The sequence below is a fragment of the Netta rufina genome (assembly GCF_964035555.1).
Source record: "Netta rufina genome assembly, chromosome: 1".
In the NCBI taxonomy this organism is placed as follows: domain Eukaryota; kingdom Metazoa; phylum Chordata; class Aves; order Anseriformes; family Anatidae; genus Netta; species Netta rufina.
This window is the reverse complement of record NC_140123.1, coordinates 166,691,426-166,711,822: the sequence shown is the minus strand read 5'-3', so window position 1 is coordinate 166,711,822 and position 20,397 is coordinate 166,691,426. Positions and strand designations below refer to the sequence as shown.

The following is a 20,397-nucleotide window of genomic DNA, read 5'->3' as shown; positions in this document are numbered from 1 at the left end:
ACATCTGGGTTACAATACACTCATAGATACAAAGTCTCACCAGCTGTCCAAGCACCACTTCTGTTAATTTTTTTCATCTTTCCTCTGCACTGTGTTTTGCTGCCTCTCAGAACTGAAAAGGATGACAAACTCATTTTAACTGTTCCTATATTTTCAACCCTGTCAAAAATAAACTTTACATTTTATAAAAGCCGGGTGAGAGGGCGAGCAGTCAGTCCCACACAAGGAGAAAAACCTCAAAACGTGACTTGGTGCCTCACTAACACCTGCCTAAGGAGAATTCCATGTTTTGAACTCTGAGTGTGCTGCCATTGAACTCCAGTCATTTAGGAATAACACTGGGCTAGAGACTTCCAAAAATCTAACAATGGAAAAGCACTTTTTTCCCTTTAATAAGCACTGTTAAGGAATAACATTAGTATATAGAGAATAAAAGAGACCATCCATCTTTCCTTATCCAGAGCTACCAAAGACCTCTCAGCACAGAACTTCTATAAGCAGCAATTTGGTTTAACCAAAGAAAGAATTGAGATTATTTCTCAGCTCAAAAGAACCATGAACAGACCTCCACGGGGTTCAGATAAGAGACCAGTTACGATCCTAAATTCTGATCTGAGATGCATAAAATAGAAAATCAATGCAAGATGTAAGCCCTCTTTCATGCTTTTAGCCTTTAACAGAGAGGAACCAATCTCAGGTGAGCTGTGCTTGCTGCCCCCCGGATACATTGTGACCCGGAGGTTTTCATGAAATGGACATTCTGCAGGATTAAAGGTGGTGGGAATTTCAAACAGGAACAAAATGTTTATTTTCCAGTACGATTTAGTTTTCCGTATCTTAGCAGCAGTGGCTCTTCTTGATATTAAAATAGAGTTGGTGACATAAGAGGTGGCCTTCACTCGGATTTCTTTAAGCTAGTGCTAGGAGGTAGTTCCCACAATTTCAAGGCACAGGGTATCTGCATTAGGATTTAAGAGCAGAAGGTCAGAGAAGCACACTGAAAAGGGAAAAACCCTAAAAGTTCTAACTTAAAGTAGCAACAGCTTTAAACAAGTAGTGATAGCACGTGGCTTACACATCCTGGTTTATTAAAAGGACTTCGTCTCATTTAGATTTCCATTGCTTATGCCAAGTTCAGTTTTTTGTTTGCCTAATTAAAATTGGTTGATGCACCTAACTTTGGCCTTTTTGTGTGCCAGTCCTTTTCTACGTGTTTGCAATTCAGGATCTTCCATACGGCTGCTTTGGTTTTGTTTTCTGTTCTATTATTATTTTATTAGCTATTTTATTTAAGTTGTGAACATATATATCAAACTCCCTACGTACAAATTTAGGGATGACCGGTGCTTTTAATGCCAAGCATTCAAGCTTGTCTTTCTGAAGCGACTAAGTCACTTTGATTTGGAAGTGTTATGGAATCCCATCCAGCTTTTAGTTTAACAGGATGAACAACAGCAATTAAACAATACAACCTGGTCCGCAGGAACTATCAAACACCGCGGCGTTCCGGCCTTTGTCAAGTGATCCTGCACTTATGTTTTGGACACGTAACCTTCTCCTTCAGGGACCAGTGTAGAAGATATTAAATTCCTTCAAATGGAAAAGTGAGTATGTGCCATGGCCAGGACAACAGGGCTCTTTTCCTTTACCACCAGAGAACAGTCATAAGGTCACTTTACACTGCACAACAAAGCCTTGACGCTTCCTTGGAAGTTCTTTGAAATGCTCCAAAGAAAACAAATAGAGCAGAAACCAGTGTCCTGTACTAAGGAAGAACTATTCCATTAATGCCCAAGGAATGCTGAATGGAGAAGGCATCTCCGCCCTCCCTCCCACCTGTCTACTCACCTCCTGGGTATTCAGTTTGCCATAAAATGGATTAACGTGGTCATCAGAGAGCTTGAGCAGGTGATGTAAGGGAACACTGTCCTCTGAACGGCAGTCCCATAGGCTGGGTAACAGGAAGCTTTGAATCCTGCTTCCCCATCACCCTCCGTCCCCTCAATAATCAGCTCATTGAGGGGCATCAGAACACCAACGTCCAGGTTTAGTTTTCAAAACAAAACAAAACAGAAAAAAAAAAAAGACATCTTTCCCTTCACAACATTACCTCAGTCCAACATGGTCACCAAACCCGACAAGACGTCTTATCAGTTTTTAATGGCATGCTATAGTTTACTTCCATATATAAAATTGCACCCAATAGCAAGATATCATTATCTTAACTACCAAGATAATATTAGCTGCAAGCAATTCGAGACGTGTCTCCCTGCCACGGCAGTTCAGCGCGCCCCCAAGCATCACGTTACATGCCAGGTTCCTTTGGAGGCCACTCACACACTTATCTCACAGCCTGGCACCCAGGCAAAGAATAAAACCCTCCCTCCCCTCCTGCATTGTGCAAATGGATCTGAGCAGTGATGGTTCAGGTGCCAGAGCCATAACAGACACGTCCCTGACGTCCTCATGGTCACGCTTCCCTCTCCTTGGGCACGTACAGTCTCTGACACATTTTCAAACACAGCACTGACACGTCAGAAGAAGGAAAAATGAATACATCGGTTTAGATTTCCTACAGAAGTAGCCAGAAGAATATCTGGAGCTGTGTTTCCAACCACGAGTTATGCCAAAAGGGGCAACTGGAAAAATCTGGTGTCACACATTTTTACTCCTTTTCTGACTGAGAGCCCAGACTGAGTATTCAAAACCAGTGGTCAGAAATGCAAACCAGGGAAGCTCAGCAGATACACCACACTTATAACTAAAGGCTTTAAGTTTTAAAAGCTCTGATTTCTCTGAAAAGTCCCATAACAAACATGCTTTCTTTGTCTTCCCTAAAAAAAATGCATGAAAAATCATGCATAATAGTAATTTCAATGAAAGCAGCAGATTTGCAGAACCCCTTAGTCTCAAAACCACCCTGGCATGCACAACTTTTCCTGCAAGAAAGTATTTCCTTCCTGCGTTTTGCAGCCCTCAGCAGAATTCAGGGAGAGGTGAGCTGCCTTCTCCTCCTAACAATCACAGCTCGGGAAGAAATAAGATAACTGAGTAGTTCTCAATGCAATGCCGTGTTTTACTTTCCCACGACAGCTTTTAGAAGCCTCTGACATTCATAAATTAAGCTTTTCATATCCAGATTATGTCAAATACACGTGAAATATAAAGTTATGATCTGATAACTAATGCTATTAATTAGGAATGCTATTAACTTCAGAAATTCCAGGTCAGAACCGAAAAGCCATTTGGGTATTTCAATGCCGTTTATAAGCACCAAGTGTAAACCAACCAACAAGCTTGCCCGTCCAAGCCACCTACCCAAACACACATAGAAGCATTCCAGTCACATCATGTAGAAATAAGCCACTCGTCCCCCCCACAAGAAGAGCACCGTGCCAATACGTGCTATACAATGGGGCTGACTGTTTTCAGATGGCGATCAGTATAATTAACCTTCCTAACCCTGCCTGTGGCCTTGAACGTTGAAGCTGAATTCATCTTGAAAACCAATTAAAATGCTAAGCAGTCTATACTCTTTGGGACTAGAAAATGGCATAGTGCATTCAATAAAGAAAGAAAAGAAGAGCACAAGTGTCTCCTTAGCATCGAGGATTTGTTGATTAAGTAAAAATCATAATTCTTAACTAAATCGCTTTTTTTCAATAACTGAAGAATTCTCCAGTTCTCTATTAAGACCCTGGAACATTTAAGGTTTACGAAGGAATTAATCTCTTCGATCCCAACACAACTCAAGTTTTAACAGAAAAAAAACAGGCATAGAAACAAAGGATAAAGATAAGTTGGGTGTGTTACACAGCTGGATTCTGCCCTCCTGTGCCCATCCATAATGACAGACACTGGCTGTATCAGCACGGGCCAGCTCTCGTGGCACAGTTCACGTGTGGAGTTCAACTTCATTCAGCCCCAGCAGGGTGCCCGTGTTCATCCTCCCCTGCAGAACAAGTATCAACAAGGAAAGACATGTAAGATTTATGTTACTGAAATGGCCTTTTCCAGGGCTGCTGTCTTAAAATTAGCAGAACAGCTAGACAGGTAGATGGATCTGGAATTTAATTTTTCTGGCTGCTGCCTTCAAAGATAAGAAAAGCATGGAAAATCTTGGCCTACAATACTTAATCGCAAACTAAGGTTTCAGACAGACCTCGCAGCCAGCTAAAAGACTACGGATTGAAAGTGTTTTTTTCTTTTTTTAAACTATGAAAGCGTATTTAAGAATGGTACAGTCTCCTTGGAGATCACCTCTGTAAATCCAACTAGCTTTAAAATAGTAAGAAACGCCCCAAGATCATAAGCAACCACCCATTTTCAAGACTATTTCTAAGAGCTGCAGCATTCCTGTTTAGACACACAGTGCTCCAAGCTGGACAAAACCAGTTCTGAACTTTTAAAATATTTTATTGAATATTAGTGCTTTTTTTTTTTTAATCTCACTGAGACAAAAGCATTTTTAGGAACTTCACAATGGATATCATATATCCACTTACAAAATAAGAATAAATCATGTTGACTTGCCATTAACTTCAGAAGCTCATAGGTCTCTGACAGTAGGTTGGGTTTCTTTTTTTGTGTTCTGTTGCAGCTGGGGCGTCAGTATGTTATTCCATTACCACATCATGGAGTAATGAATAGAAGATTACAGTCACATCCCTAACTAATGAAGGGAACAAAAGATTGCAGCACACCAACGTCCAGACACTTAACAGAGCATTTCAGAATACACACACCCTGAACAAGTGCTATTTTGCATGTCAAAATACCAATACTGCCATGGGTAGAGAGCAAAAGCACTCTAGCTTTGCTTGAGAATGAATTACTATCATCATTTCCTGCTTTCCACCCTTCCTGATTTGAGCTTTGACATTTTAAGATTTTAAACCAAGTATGAAATTTTGCTTATTGAGTAATGTCACAATTTTTCAATGCTATTCTGTACAGGAGGCTGCCGCATCATTTCAATGGAAGAAAAATCCATGTATCTTTCTCGTTTCGTGTTGCATCCATTCCTTCACATTAATCATCATTATTATTTGCTCTGACACTAAAAAATTAACTCATGGTGTTGTTTTTTTGTTTTGTTTTTAATTAAAACACTAGGTAGAACCATTTTCTTTATTTAACAGAAAGAAAAGCACATAAAGTGATGTCTGATTCTGCAATGAACCTGAGCTGCTCACCAACATTTTAAAGGTAATGCTCAGTTCTCACAGCAGAACTTCACAGTAGCTTTACAAGGTGTCTAGAAGTCTTCCCAGAATCATCTTCCAAAACTTTGACATCACATTAAAACCTATTCAAGCATTTAACCCTGATGAGGAGTTAGTTTGATTGCTGTTACCTTAGACTACTATCGTACACAGTTGTGCTGTAGATGGCAGTGTTTTATACAGCTCACCTCTCCATCTTAACTTCAATAGTGCAATACAGAGAACGTACTGCGAGGTTGTTGCACGAATCTTCAGTTCAAGCACTTGCAGAACTTACCGTCTGCAGTAAGTAGGTACAAAATGCATCAATTTGAAAAGCAAAATCTGTGTCCCTTCCCAGCTGACTTGGTAAGGACCTTCACCTTAATATTGATCAATCATAAACATTTTAAGTCAGTGCTGCTGAGAGAAAAACATCCTTCAAAACAGAGACCCACAAACTGTTCATGAGTATGGGATCGGACATTTTACTTCAGCAGACCAAAATCACAACAAGCTTTCTGTACTAATTTAAATCCTCTGTGTTTCCAGTTCCCCTGGAATCAGGGCGCAGACTTCCCATAAAACATTGGCCTGCACAGCACTTGAGTTTCGCTCTGAGCTTTCCAGCTCTTTGCTTGAAGATGACCCTGGCCCATCAGCCCCAAGCTTTCCATGCAGAACTTCCCAGGAGTGACCACTGCTGTCTGCAAGCTGCCCTTGCCCACCTCACGACCCATATGGCACAAGCTTTGCAGTGTCAAAGAAGCAATAGAAGTCAATTTCATAATGGCTAGCAAAATGGATCAACCACCAGCCAGCCAATAGCTAAGGAACCACCTCAACAACAATTTCAGTGCTCCCCCAGCTAAAAATCTGCTTGTCTGCATCCCAAATCCTGGAACAGGCCTCCCAGTGAGGTGGTTGATGCCCCGTGCCTGTCAGTGTTCAAGGAGCATTTGGGCAATGTCCTCAGTAACATGCTTTAACCATTGTTTAGCCCTGAAGGGGTCAGGCAGTTATCTCAGGCTGGTCTCTGAAGGCCTCTTCTAATTGAACTATTCCATGTGAAAGAGAAGTATTTAAATGCTAGCTCAAAGAGGTTCTCTGAGGAGACCGAATATGCAAGCTTACCAAAATGCTCCCATGTCAGAATTTATAACACACCATCACTTCCATTTCACATGAGAAAGGACAACCTGCTTCTCTTTAGATCAAAATTATTGTCATCTCTACTCAGCAAAACATTTGCAGGGAACTACAAGTGCAATGAGACATCAGGAATGGTGATGAAGGACGGGCAAAAGCCAAGACACAATAAAATACCATCCTTGTTAAGTCTGCAATCATGAAGTCCAAGGCTGCACTGGAGAACAGACTGATACAACTGCGTTCTGCCAGAGTATCAGCAGTAGGACTTCTAGAAATGTTATTTTCTTAGCAAATATGTTTATGTTGATAGCAACCTCCCTGGACATAATGCACACTGGGAGGAGCAGGGAATTACTGTCATTGCTTGTACAGCTCACATTTGTAGTAATTTGGCTGGAGAGAAAGGGAGGGAGGGAGGAGGCACTTGCTGACATAAGCACCTCCACTGCAGCTTCTCCCACAGAGTTACACCAGCATGATCTCTGCAATACAAGTTAAGCAGCAAAGATTAAACAGCACAGAATTCAGGCAGAAACTTTCAAAATCTCGCAACAGCACAATACACACGTATATTGCATGCACAAACCTTACGTACACCAGTATTGTTCTCCAGAAGGTGATGAAAAGAAGGCAGAAGAATGCCACCAGGTGTCTGAGTTGCTAAGTCAGTAGGCCAGCAGCCAGGAAGAAAAACATATATAATATCATTACTTAACTGAAAGAAGAAAAAGGATGGTGCATGCATGGGCTTGAAGATAAAACTGCTACGGCCACGGATGATCTGAAAGAAGATAGGAAGACGTGGCAGTCGTGCATGGTGCCAAACAATGCGGTCATCAAAGCAGAAACCTGAGAACAAAGCTCAGACGGAGAAAAGGCATTTAAGAGTGCCAGACAAATGTGACTGAAACAGTTAACAACACAGGGCAAGAGTCTGAAAGAAGGCTACAAGACAAACATGGAAAATAAAAAAAATTAAAAAAAAAAAGATTTTTTTTTAATCAAGAACATGAACTCCAAGCTCTCCTGACTCTGTAAGAAGGTGGAGAGCAAGTCCATAGAGCTGAAGTAGGCTTTTGTTCAAATAGGGATGGCAATAGTAACATCACATCACAAGAAGAGGGCAGGTGCTGAGTCAAGTCAGCAAATTCTGTCTACTACACCCTGAAGTGAAAATATAAATGCCCCATTGTCTCTTCTCTCCTCCTTCAAGACTCAGGTCTTTTCTAGGACCCCTCACACTAGAGGAAATGGGGCCTGGGGCAAGGGGAGAATTCAGTGAAGGCTTTCAGACTGCAAGTTAAAACCCTGGTAACATCCACACACATTCCTTCCTTCCCTCAAGATGTTCTCCAGCTTTTCATTAAGATCACACTTGCTCAGAAATTACTTCTCTGTTCTCTCAGATCTCACTACCCGGCCCGTTCAGCGCCAGCAGGCGGGGAGCAGGCTGCAGCGGGGTAGCTTATATCGAGTTACAAGTGAGGAAAACACCAGCTGCTCCCTGACAAGCACAAACAAACAAAACCAAACAAACCAAAAACCAGCAACACACCACAACAACGAAAACAAACCTCTCTTCCTTCCCTCCCACCAAGGGTTCACAGATAAAGGGGCAAATGCAAACATCACCTCTCTGAAGGCACAGAACTATATTCAGAAACGTGTTTTAGGAGTGAAGAGCTTGCTTCTCCAGCACTTCCCCCGACAGCGTTCAGAATTATGAATCACAACAGATGCTACTCGTCCTTCGAGACAACCTAAACTTCTCGAGTCCGAACTTAAGACAGAAATATCCTCTAAGGGAACAGTTTATGTTTTATTCGCCTACAAGAAACTAACAGTAAAAAAAAAATAAATCATGAAATGAAATTGACTGTTAATGCTGGAAGTGAAAGCATTTCTTTCAAAGCCTTCACCGATGTCTACAAAGAATAGCCCGGATTTGTGTCACATCTCAGATGCTTCAGCTATCACTTCTGGACACTATACGTGGAGAGTGATGTCAAGTCTCTGTCACTCTAGCTTCTTCCTCTACTGTGAGCACCAGTACCGATGCTTTTGTACATGCTCTCTCCACAAAAGTTCTGCTGTCAGACAATATTCCACATCCAGATTTTAAAAGACAAAATTGAAAACTTTAGTCTGTAGTTGTCACAAACAACAGACGAACAAGCTACTTTACCTAAGATGCAGCAACCTGTCATTTCCTAAGTTTAAAATTAAAACCAAAACTGAAAGACCCCAAGGTTCAAGAGCCCTAAGCCTCCCAGTCCTACCCAGCAATACCACGTGCTCATGGTGCTGCAGACAAGTCACAGGTCTTGTTCCAAAAGCAGAATACACCATCAATAGCTTGATTTTTCCGCTGAGTCTTTAGTAACCTGATGAACAAGTTATCATTGCAAGTTGAAGAAGAGCTGATGTATTAAAAAGATATTGTTTTTATCTATCCACAGCATGAGAACCACAAAGACTGTAAGAATTTCAGAGGCATAGGCAATTCTTGTACATGTGCTAAGAGGGCAAAAGACTCCCCAGTTTATCATACAGCTCAGCTAGGGAACGGAGTTCAGAAATAAAGAAATCCATGTAAAGGAACAAAGAAAAGTCACAATGAAAGAAGATAAGCAGAGAAAAACCTGCTATATCCATTGCCAACAGAAAGCTCAAAAATAGAAGTCCTGTTCATAAGTGAATGGTAGTTAGAAAAACAATCTGTCAATCAGAAGAAAAAGTAACAAGATGAAAAAGCAGTTTTGTTCTTATTTTAATTGTACTTTCTTTCATTAAAAATAAATATCATTTGATAATAAAATACAGTCAAAAATGTGTATAAAATATGTTCTGGCCACTTTTTTAATTACTTTATAAAAATAGCTATTTATACTCATTATAAGCTGCAGCATTTATTCATTACTTTATTATGCTTTAAAATAATAACCAGCTACAGACCTCTACTCTTCCTGTTGGTATAAATCAAGCTCTGTTTGGGAAGAAAGTAGAAACCCACGATAAGATATACAAGGACAACTTTCAAAAGTTCACTGAAGAAAAATATTGTCCGGGTGCCAAAACCAGGAAAAAAGCACTAAAGCTTGTTTTAATTCAACGTAAACATGGCTCTTAAAAGCAAAGCAGCAGAATTTGTAACCTTCCAGCTGAAATGGCAGTGACCAAAGCAGAGGCCTTCTACAAATAAAAAACAAACAACCAAACACCTTGCACACACCACAGGGCTCCCTGCCTTACACCTCCTGGCTTACAGAAAGCCTGTCCTCCTGTTCCCAGCTGAGCATCAAACGGCGTTGGTGACATTGAGAGGAACTGACCATTAGGCTGAAAAGGAAATATTCTCGATGTTCACAGAGGAGAATATCAAGCATTGCTCTTTAAAGCACTGTAATAAACGTGTACCATTAATATCCACTGCAAGTAGCCAACACGATACAGACCTGTCTGTTCACACTCTCAGATCTATTTTCAGCAGTTTTTCCCTCATTTTACAGGGCAGCTCCTCACGCTGTTTTCTGTCTTGACTAGCAAGCATAAGCTTGATGCTCAGAGCTTCTGTACCTTGGTGAGGCTTTCGCTTTTAATGGAAGGAGAGCCTTTCTCAAAGGAGGGCAATTCTTTCTGGTTGACAATTTTGAAAACCTGTCTTAAAACTTCTCCTTACACTCAGTAGTTTGTGCATTACTCAAGGAGACAGAATCTGCATTTTGCTTGTAAATATCAGAGGCCTTAAAAGAGTTTCTATTGCTGGCATGTTAACGTAGCTGTTTGCATTACAATTTGTCCACTCTCCTCTCATTGCAGCACAAGTCAGGGACAGCTCAGTGTAACTACAATCTTATTTTCAAGCGAGAACCAGGGTACTTGGCTTTACAAACACCACGCAGAAAATCTTTACAGCTAGGGAAGCACAGGGTCCTTAACTTGGCTTACAAAACAAGATTCAAATATTAGCTTATTGGCTTGTCTCTACAATCATAGAGACTACATTTTTTTTTTTATTACTGATGAGAATTTCATTTGATCACAAAAGAAACATCACAAAATTGTAATTTCAGTACAGGAGAAACGTACTGTTACGTGAATCTCTCAGCCTCTACCTGGCCAAAATAGCCAATCTAGTAAAATCTTGAGTAGAATAATTGAAGCCAGAATTACTGGCTTAGAATTGCCACTTTTCATATATTGTGCAAACTCAATTTAGGAAATCTTTTTAAAGAGACACTAATCAAAGCAACGAGTTATCTTCAAAGCCTACAATTTGCATCTTCGGGATTATATAAAGTTGCTTTGCGTATCCATACAAAAGCCTCTTTTTCTAAAGGAGCCTGCAAATAATATGAAGGACTTCGGGTCACATTAACCCTTACAATTGCGTTAGCTTCAAGCCCTACCTAGCTGCGATCTCCAACTTGATGACGGTCAGCTAGCTGTTCAACAAAAGTTATCTGCTTCTAGTATTACTAGCACAGCTCTTTTACACACACAAATATACACATGCTCACACACAAATTATGTTCTACAGGCTTAGCCTCTCCTTGCCGTAGAGCAGATGCTCCACAGGCCCTGTCTGTATCATATGCAGACAGCAGGTACCACTGGCTGTATACCACCCGCAAGTATAAAATTAAAATAAATAAATAAATAAGAATCCACCACCTAACCAAAACACCAGAACCATGCTACGACAAAAAATTATCCTCCCACCCCAAACTAGCAGCCCTCCACAGCGTCTGAGCTATCAAGAAGGAACACAAGGTTATGATCATGCCCCCTTCTAAAACTATTATCTTCTGTAGAAAGCTAAAGCTTTGATTAGTCATACGGTGCCCAGAGTTGCGAGGAATGAGACAGAAAATTCCCTGCAGCAAGTTAACCACGGTCTGTGCAGGAGACCAAGGCAGGAGAAAGATGACAAGGAATCAAGGAAATCAGAGCGGGCAGTTTAGCTGGAGTTGCAGGAAAAAGTAGGCAGGTTGTATATGACAAGAAAAAACAATCCCAGATGTCCTTTCCTCAATAAACTAACACGTGGAAGGTCCTCACCATCCCGCTCAGGCAGTGCAGAAGAGAAGAGAACAGGCCACTTTGACTCTGGACAGGGAAGGTCCACCAGGTGTATGCACATCTGCTCTTCAGGAAAGCTGTGCGAGTCTTTTTCACTTCCAAGAGATAAGTGATGAGCACATTACACCCACCTCAGGCACCTCCCATGTCAGCCACTTGCAGCACAGTCAGGCACAGTCACAGTAAGCTCACCCTACACGCTGCTGCAGTAAGGATTTTACAGCCTTCCTCAATCCTCCTTCTTCCTGCTCCTGCGTCGCTTTATCTTTCCTAGCTGCTCCAGCTAGAAAATAACACAATCAGAAAAAAAGCAGCAGCAATACTGCAGAGAAGCACAGAGCATTGTGAACTCTCCCCGTAACAAAATCAAACAGCAGAAGAGCACATCCTATTCCGAGACTACTATCTGGAGAGCTGGAAGACACCTAAGTCTGAGCATTAGTATTGATCCTGAAATTTCTTCCTGAGGACCTTGATCTTGGCTCCCCCATACAAGACCTAAATTCGACTCTTGATGCACAGACCCCTCTCCTCCCTTCCCAAAGGTTTTCTATATTGAATTCTGCTGGCAGACGACTGGTTACTCAATTCTATAACTCAAAATGGCAAAATGAAACATTTTCAACATTTAGATAAAACCTGGCATGCTATACTCAGGACAGAGGTTGGCTTTATAATGCATGTAACGATCCCAGAGGCTGGTCAAAGCCAAATTACTACAGCATCTGCCCCAGGTTTGCAATGCAAAGGCTGTTAATGGTGTGGCTGATGTGCAGTACCTCACCGCCTCAATGCCAGCTAGAAGGAGACTGAGCGGTCAGAAACCCTCAGCTCACACCAAGACGAAGCCCACGTCCATAAAACTGTTCTGCTTTTCCCTTCCCAATCACACAAGCTACTATTTGAGTCTTTGACAAGTCACATTTGGTTTATGCTTTAATTTATTTTTCCTTTTAATTTCTCTTCAGCTACTACACAAACTTTGTTTCATCTAGACTTGGATCAAGCACACTAGTAATAACTCAAAGATCAGTGATAATGTTTGCTAAACAGCAGGAGGTGTGGCACTTGTCTTCAGTTCTTGTCATTTTCATCACATTAATAATTCACCTCAGGGCTACTCCTGTATTTTTAGGACTAGTATATTAGGAAAAGATAAAACTTCCCTTAGGTACCATTCTCATACATCATCCTAATGTCCTTGGATACTTTATTTACACGTGGACTATGCCTTAATAAAAATCAGTGTTTTTCAAGTACTTAAAGTACATATACTTTTTTTTTTTTTTAAGTTAGTCTTCCAGATAATAAAAAACATTGAATATTGAGTGCCCAATAATCCCTCAAAGAGCAGAACAGCAGCTTTTAAGACTTGTAGAAAAACATGGCAATACTGCACAAGTCTTTTACCCCCAAGCAGCTCAACTAATGGATTTGGAGAATGCTTTGTGGGAGAAAGACTGCACCTCAGCCCCTCCCATTAAAAGGCATTTATAACCTAATTTATTTTTCGCTGTCTTGTGAAAAATTAAGGCAGCGCAACTCCATTTTTCAAATAAGCCAAGAGCTTACTCAAAAAAAAAGCAGTTAATTATCCAACTTTGCCATTACAAGGCAGGACATCAAGCAAAACCCTTCCTTCCTGCGTAGCACCTGGGGGCACATGCCCAGTGTTTGGGGCAGACTGTGCTACACCTAAGGGATTTGCTGCAGTGACATCTGTCGTATATTGAAGTCAGGAACTTCAGCAGGCCCCTACTAGGTAAGTTCATTGCTATCTTCTAGTGTTCTAACTTACGACCAATCTAGCTCGATGCTTCTGAAGTCTTCTTAAGAAAAAATAAAACAAAAAAATCACATTTCACACTCTAGGAATTTCATTCTTTACTGGAACGATTTTCTGGTACATTATTTTCATCCAAAAAACCTACGCAAAACAAATCACAACAGTTTTTTTTTGGCCAGACAACAGAAATAAACTTAGCCCCGTTTTGTTTGCTTTTTGTTGTTGCTTTGCTTGTTGTTTTTAATTACACAGGCTGTAATCAATTGAAGTTGACTGAACTGACTACAGTGAAATATTAAAAACTATCAGAATGTCCTTGGAGAGCTGGATTTATTTCTTATAATAAACTAAGCTGAGTTATTTGAATACATATTTATAGTTCATTCATTACATGCACTATTCATGCAGATACTTTAATTAACATAGCGCAACGTTATGAAGCATACTGTGGGGTTGGGAAAAAAATAGCAGAGGCAAGTTTTCTAAAACATGGAAATACTGAGCTCCAACAGTAGCAAAATCAAAGCTCAAGGCAAATGGATTCAGGGTATTACATCAAAATCCGCACAGGAGCAGCACCAACAAACAGGTACAAAATAGGCCAGTGGAGATAAATTGAGAGCTGTTTCACAAGCTAATTTTTCTCACTTGTCACAGCTTTTTTTTTTTTTTTTTTTTTTTTGCTGAGCACTCCAGAAGACAACTGCTTTGAAGATTTTACAGCTAATGTACTGCTTTATAAAACATGTGCCAACGGCAAAAAAACAGCCTTGGAAATAGCGTCAGAACGTAGCTTTGATTTGGACTATATGTCATGCATGCCAGTACAGTTGTCCAACATATAAAATACATTGTAAAAAGTTAAAAAAAAACTTAAAACCGTGATTTTTTTTTTTTGGCCATACTCCAAAAGCTGTCTCTGCTGTCGACAATAAGCTCCACCACCCAGTTTTCTACAGAAGTTCATTTAGCAATGGAAATATATCACGTAGATGCATCTTGCACAGCTTCTACAGAGATTACAACCCTTGGAGAGCGTGTGGCAGAGCAGAAGCCACCCTGGCACAGCCTTCCCTTCTTTGTACTGAAGCTCTATGGCTGTGTAAGAATACTACTGTATAAAAGAGAGTTTTAAATGTATAATTTAGAGCACAGAGCAGGTGACTTCTTCCAGAAAGTGAATTGGTACATCTACCTACTGAGGGGAAGAGAGGTCTGGTTTCCAAGGCGCCTGGCTGACTTTGCAGGCTCTCTGCAGCTGGATAAGGCTGCAGCATGAAAAAACTTTCCCCACTCCACCCATGAAGGGGCCTAGCCATTTTATTGAGCTTGGATGCCACCTGTAAAGCCAGGGAGCCAGGGCTGAATAAAGCACACACACACGTGTAGCTTTGATGCAGCTGGAGCACGGATGGCAGCACAGAGAAGGAGCAGACACCGCTGCCATCCTCCCATGCGAGCAGCACGCTCATCATCTGACCCCGTCTGCAGGCACAATGGGACACTCTAAAAGGGACAAAAAGCACAGTGAATCCATTAAGCTAATGAGTTGCCTCCATTTTGTGCTACATCTGAGGGTATTGATGAGTGGGAATAAAAACTTAAATGGTTGGCACTTTAGAGTCAGGCCCAAGTAACATACCTTACCTTCTGGCCATTGCACAGTAATATATTTGTTTCGACCAATACATTTTCTGTGCATTATGTAGTTGATTGCACTGCTCTAACGGGATATCTAAACTGGCTCAGTTCTCAGCAGGACACCAATAAACTAATTCTTGTGATGGCTTCCCACTGGCAAAATACCAAGAGAAACATCACGAGAGCTGCTGGTAATTCAACAGGAACTCCTTACATAACGGAGCTCTTATCGGGCACAGGTAATGTCACGCAAGTAAGGAGAGCGGCCGTCTCCTAGGGGCACGTTAAATATTTGTTTTCAGGCTGCAGCCACGCTTAGAGTAGTTCTCCAATGACAAACAATGGGAAACCCACTCCCCCGGTACAGCACAGCAAGGCAATTTTTGAACCCCACAGTTGCAAAACACAGAACTGCAGCTTGGGCAGCCAAACCGTCTCAATGCCTGCAGGATGTCCCATCTATCCCTCCTGTGCTTAAGAGCTGCACCTGCTTTACGAAGGGTACAGGCTCACTTCCACCCAGACACCTGCATGGCGAAGGAGGCCTAGCAGTAACATCCACCAGCTCCCTCAGCACTCATGGGTGCACCTCACTGGGGCCCTTGGATTTGGGAGTGTCGGGTTTGCCTAAAGGACCTGAAGTCCCTGACCAGATGTAATTCCTCTTTGCACCCCCACACGCTCTGACAACATTCCCATATTCCCCCCCAGCGACCTTTTCCATTTCCTAACTACAAGAGGGAAGCTGAGCACTCAGGTAAGCGAGTTCCTTAACTCAGTGCCACTTGATGAATACCTCATCACAGACTTAGAGCATCATCACACGCTTCTGTGAACCTGCACAGACTGCAGGAATGTACGACCTGAATGTGTTAACCAGAGCATGAGATCACTCGGGGCAATACTTGAGCAAACACTGCCCGTGCTTCACCCAGAGGACTCGCTTCACCTGTGGAAGCATCCTTTTTTACTACGTCTTAACAGTAATTAGAAAAAAATTTCCCCATAAAATCTCAAGCAAAGGAACCTGCCACGTACCTGCCAAAAACTGTTTCACAACTCTTAAAATGAATCATTTCTGCTTTAGCACACAGCCAAGAGCCTTCAATAATTTATGAATTAGCCAGCCACCAAACCTGCATTTACCACACAAATCCCCCATTAATAACACTCCCACTACTTCACATCATCAAGTTTTGACTAATGTGCTGTTTGCCTCAACTCTCCAAATCACCTGTAAAAACACAACACCTAAGGAACACCTCTTCGTGGAAAACATGCCAGCTGGTGAGATGAGGCACTGTATGGGTATTTAGAGAAAAGCCTACTGTACACGGGACAAACCCTGTGTTGGAATGATGTTTCTGCTGTTTGAAGAGTCAGGTAAATCATTTACAAGATTTGTTGCTTTGGGGGAGGGGAGAGGGCAGGGTGGAGAGAAGAAGTTAAAAATGCTATTTAATTTATTAAATCTATTCCTGATAAAAAGATAAATAAAGCCCGAGCCACAAACAAGTATCCTCTTTGGTTTATTGACCACCAGCTTACTATCGGTTTCAGACAAATGAATATTAAAACCAATGCATAATTCCTTAAATAGACACTGATGAAAAAATTACCTACAATACACATCTCCCTAAGCTGTGTTACAACACTGACTTTGATTAAAAAATATATTTTTTTTTCCATGGGTTTAATGATGACCAATATAGTTCCCCTCCCAAACCCAAGCCTTTTAAAAAGCAATCTTCTGGTCTTCAAAATATCGTGGCTTCTGTCAGCAGGCAAGGAAAAGGTAACTCTGAAAGAAGCAAGCTGCTTTCCCTCATCTCACCAGAATAGTCGTATTACCATCTTTTGCAGTACTTCAATACAAACACTGGGTGACAGGACTATTGCACTGGAAAAACGAGTGAACATGCAGATAGGGCATGAACTAACCCAAGCTTAGATGCTGCAAGAACACTAAAACGAGATATGAAGGGAAACAGTTGAATGAAAAAATAGAGGAAGATCGGATACGCACACTCCAGCATCGTGTCAAAGTCACTGCAACCTCAGGAGCTTTCAGAGAGACAGATGTGACATTTTTACTGGCTGAAGGACCAATATTGCACACTGAGGGGAAAAAGCTAACGGAGCTAAAACTCCCATCTACAACCAAGGGTGTGAGGAAAATGAGGATTATTTATTCATCTTGGACCATAAGTAAAAGCTACTTCTTCAAAACGAAAATCTCGCTTCCCAAATGCCTCTTACCATCTGTCAAACACTTTTAGCTGCTCTCAAGAGGCTTTTTATGCTACCATATACATTACATCTGCAACAGATTTTCTTGTTGTAGAGTACAGATGGAATAAAACATTGTTTTACAACAAACACAGCAAAACACTGCATGGGACTTCGACTGTGTGCAATCCAGAACCAGCCACGCCGAACAGAACCCTTCTGACTAACATCCAACCCTTCTGCTAATCAGCACCCTATTACAACAACTGTTTCCTAAACACCGCTCAGTTCACAGGGTTCAACACCTGACCTCTAAAAGGAAAGCACGCATGCAATGGCAATCCTCAAAACACTAAGCTCCGTTGAGTCAACAGTACGAAATTATAAAAATGAATTGGCTGAGACAAACCAGTTGGAAAGCGCGCGACTTGCTGTTACCATGAGCTGGCCAAGTGTTTCTTTAAGATAAAGCCACGAGGAGCTGCTGCTATTCTGCTTCAGCTGATGGAGTTTGAGGCAGAGAAACCATGTCCTTGAGCAAAAGTTAATTTAATAAAAAACACGTCCAAAATTATGTAGATTGTACAAGGTTGGGGTCAAAGTAAGTGCACAAAGTAACAACATATTGACTCTACTAATTCTCAATATTGTAAATGTTATTTTTTCAAAGGAAACAACTTACTTTTTGTACTTTCTGGTTACAATTTAGACCTTCTGACACCTAAAAAACTTGCAAAAGCCATGCTAGTCTCAACATCTGCTCAAACATTTTCCAGGGAAGTCCCAAGAGTGACACAAGGCCTGCTGCATTGCTCCAGCTGTAAGCTGAGCTCCACTCCTCATTGTGTATTAGTGGAGAGCTGTCAGCAGCAGAGGGAAGGAGGCAAACCCCGGGCAGGCTGAAGTTAAACAGAAAGGTTATCAACCTCAACCACAACACAAGACAACAGAAAAAGAAATCACTCAAGCAAAATCCAGCAGCAGCCCTCTAAAAGAAACTGAAGCCTGTGGGAAAACTTCCCCCCCTCACCAAGACTGTGCCCATCACCTCCTGCATCTCAAGCAGAGGCACTGCTGAACTACAGAGCTGTCAACTACATGTTATAACAAAACCTAGCTGAACGGGCTGTTTAACAAAGTAGAAAAGCTTTATTAACTTGGCATCAGTACAACCACGGAATGGGAAAGGAGGGGAAAAACGATGGTACCGTTCACTCAGGGCAGAGCTGCTTGACATCCAGCAGCTGTACTTCTTACTTCCTCAGCAGCGTGCCGAAACAGCCTAGGTGAAGAGCCACGGTATTTCGTTTCCTGTCATGACAGGGACTGCGCAAGCACCTGCCACAAAAACCTCTCAGCTGTTCCCCGTCTCTTCAACAGCACACCGGCCACGCAAGCGGGATCTGCATTAACAGCGTAGCACATTAAAAGCTACAAGTTACCTGACCAAGATTTCCGCGTTACAGTTTGGGGGATGCCACCAAACTTTGATGTTTGCAGGGCTTTTGTTACACTGAGCGCAACTGAAGAAAACCCCGCGCTTTGAGGCCGTCAGACTACCCGGTTTCCTCACCGTTTCTTCATTGAAGGTCCTTTCACGTTTCCTTTACAATTCTCTCGCTCGCTGAGCACCACACGTTGCCGTTCTGCTTTTAATCACAGACCTGATTACCTCAGAGCTTGATGTAGGCTCATAAAAAATTGCTGCCTGGCCCACCCGGCAGCTTCAGCTCCGCGATGCCGTGCCACTTCTGCAACAAATTCATCTTCTGCTCCCTAACAAAAGGCCGAGAGACCAGCACCAGAAAGCACCGAACCCCCTAGCAGGCTTCTCGGTCACTTCGGCATGACATTTACAGCCTGTGAGCACATCCCCAGCGTTTCGGCTTCCTCGGGAGCGACACCCCGGGACCACGCAGCAGGACCCCTGCCCGTCCTGACTCCGTTCCCTGCCCCAGCCCCGCATTTGGCTCCTGCAGCAGCGCAAACTCCTCCTCGCCCGTACAAGTTACGGAGCCCGAACACCGCGGGGAACCCCGGCAGCGCATCTGGGGCGCCCCGGGGCTGGCAGCCGATGGCCATTTTCTGCAGGCGCCGCGTTAGGGCGATTTCACGGGAAAACGTGCTTCGCAGGAGCTCTGCCCCTTACTGGGAGGGAAAAAGGGGTCTGTTCGGCACGGCTCCTGCGTTCATTTTATTTATTTTTTTTTTTCCCCAAAATTTCCCCAATCGGGTCGGCACCGAACGCGAGTTAACGCCCCGCTGCCCAAGCCTCGCCCCCCGCACCCCGCTCACCTCGCCTGCACCCTCCGGCGAAGCGGCTCGGCTCGGCTCGGCTCAGCCCGGCCCGCTGCGAGCAGAGCAGAGCGGCGCCGTGCCCGTGCCCGCGCCCCTTCCCCTCCCACCCCCGTGCTCGTCCCCGTCCCCGGCGCGGCCCCGCCCCGCCCCGCCCCGCCGCCGGCTGCTCCCCGGCCGCGCGCGCGCACGCGTAGGCGCGCACCCCGCTCCCCGGTCGCCGCTTGATCCCCTCATCCGCCGCCGCCAGCGGGCGGGGGCGAGCGCAGGCGCGCCCCGCCCCGCCCCGTCACGGGGCTGCCGGCGGAGGGCCCGCCCCGCGGCTGAGGGGGCCATGAGGGGCTGGCTCCGCGGTTGTTTTTTAAAAAAATCGCACAGAACCATTAAGGTTGGCAAAGATCTCCAAAATCATCTGGTCCAACCATCCCCTACCGCCAATGTCACCCACAAAACCATGTCCCTAAGCACCACGTCCAACCTTGCCTTGAGCACCCCCAGGGACGGTGACTCCACCGCCTCCCTGGGCTGCCCATCCCAGTGCCTAATTACTCTTCCTGAGCAGAAATGTCTCCTCATTTCCACCCTGAACCTCCCCTGGCACAGCTTGAGGCCATTCCCTCTCGTCCTATCACTAGTTACCTGCGAGAAGAGGCTGACCCCCAGCTCCCCATCTCATTACAGGTCCCCTCATAGCAGTTTTAAACGTGTCACTGGCAATATAAAACCACAGTGAGCAGCTCGCGTATCACATTCCCATCTTTAAAATAAAATGAAAATGTACCTCAGTTTTCATCACCTGCCAGCTGATACAACTGGAAGCAGCTGCAAACTGCTGAGTAACTTTTGGAAATGCCGAGCATCTTCTTTCCACTTATGTCAAGAGAAAGTACCGGCAGGGCATTCAGAAGCGTTTGGCACCGTTGGCACTGCCCAGCTAACGATGCAAAGTTGTCAAAGGATTAATGTTTCTGACCCCAAAAATAAGACTTGCAGCTCAATCTATTTTTC

General features: G+C 43.2%; 1 protein-coding gene across 4 annotated transcripts in view; it reads right to left on the bottom strand.

Moving 5' to 3' along the window:
* OSBPL8 (oxysterol binding protein like 8) overlaps positions 1-19,491 on the bottom strand; it is an 88,675-nt gene extending 69,184 nt beyond the window's left edge. For 2 of the 4 annotated variants that reach the window (XM_084304270.1, XM_084304272.1), the window contains exon 1: positions 19,390-19,491. The gene's annotated coding sequence lies outside the window, so the exon portion shown is untranslated. Of the gene's footprint in view, positions 1-6,951; positions 6,968-18,667; positions 18,689-19,389 lie in introns of those variants that run through there. The other 2 variants (XM_084304271.1, XM_084304273.1) reach the window with 2 other exon arrangements.
* Positions 19,492-20,397: the final 906 nt, after the last annotated feature.